A 1,620-nucleotide genomic window follows, 5' to 3' on the forward strand; every position below is an offset into this window, starting at 1 on the left:
TCGCACGTGGGAGCCAGCACTGGCCCCCCATGGCCACCGTGGGCCCCGACACGGCCCCGCGCCCCCCCAGGACGGACCCCCCGGTCCCCATTGCGCCCTTGTTTGGGCAGACGGAGGGGTAATAACGGGAAAAGTGACAGGCCGGGCAAAAACATATTAAATCTTCCACCTCTGTAATTGTTGAAGGGGACTTAAAAAACATGGGAGAGAGGAATAAAATGTCAATAAAGGAGAATAATTTGATCTTTACACTTGATAGATCTCCAAGGGTTATATATAACAAACCTGTCAGGAGGATTCAGCGCCGTTTAGAAATAAGGAATGAAATATCCGCGATATTTGTCAATCCAAATTTTACAGCTCTTAAATAAGCGCAAAAGGGCGCCAGAGATGAAATACACCCTGTATTAGGTTGTTTTTTTTTTTTTTAAAACGCTTGCCCAGATTTAAGGCCTTGATAAAATGTATTAAATCTTTAAAGGTTTTAATGAATCTAGTATGTGTTTCATAAATCAAGAACCTCTGCTCAGCCCCCTCTCAGTTTAATAAGGGTAAACTAGGAAATTGCTCTGAGCTGAAGCAAAATACATTCATATAATATTGAAAAGTAATAGATTTTTAAATGTGGGGTGTTCTGGCTCGCAGGCGAGGTTTTGCTTCATAACATCGGCGCTATATCATTACCCTGAATGGGAAACCAGCTGCGGCCACGTGTTTAACAGCATCAAGATGTGAACTAGCACAAAGGTAAATATTATTTGTAATAATCCTGAAAAAAAAAAAAAAAAAAAAAGGCCAAGAAAATCATTACTTCTGGACCTGGGGCCAGGAACATTCGGTGGTGTCTGTGCTGCGGCTCTCTGGATTTTAACAGCACGGGCTTTTTTATATGAACAAATGGTTTATTACACCCACTTCTCTCCGGCACTTGAAAACTTTTTCATCCCTGCCCCATTCCTCCCCGCCCCGCTGCAGTGGAGCCCATATAAAAATATCTCGTGGGTTTTACTGTGAAGTTAATTGAGACAAGTTGGAAGGTCTCGGAGCACTCTCGTTAACGCCACCGTCTCAGCCTGCCCGCTGCTGCTCCCCAGCCCCGCAGGGGACGGACCCGGGGCCAGTGGGGTGGGCAGTACCCCCGGGACATGCCCGGGCTTGGTCACCGCTGGGGAGCGGGGGGTCCCCCCGCCCAGGGCACCGAACCCCCGGGGCTGCTCCGCTGGGACTGGCGTAAAGCGCTGTGTAAAAGTCTGTCTAACCTCATTAGCTGTCACAAGTAACAATGCTGGGCTGGCAATAAAGGCAATTTCGAGCCTGTTGGCCATTAATCACCGCCTGACAGTTGTGAATAGGGGTGGAAAAACTCTGTCCCCACGGTTCCTGCTTCAGTGTTTAAGGTTACCTCTGTGTGCAGCCGGAGCAGTGGGGTGGAAAGTTCTTGCTTGCCAGTCCTGATTCCATCCCTATTCCCGTCTCTGTGCCCATCCCCGTCTCTATCTCCATGCCCATTCCTGCCCTCATACCCATTTCCACCCCCCCCCTCTCCCTGTTCCCATCCCCATCCCCATCCCAATCTCCATCCCCATCCCAATCTCATCCCCATCCCATCCCATCCCATCC

The sequence above is a fragment of the Charadrius vociferus genome, unplaced genomic scaffold (genome assembly GCF_000708025.1).
Source record: "Charadrius vociferus isolate BGI_N301 unplaced genomic scaffold, ASM70802v2 scaffold1044, whole genome shotgun sequence".
Taxonomy (NCBI): Eukaryota; Metazoa; Chordata; class Aves; order Charadriiformes; family Charadriidae; genus Charadrius; species Charadrius vociferus.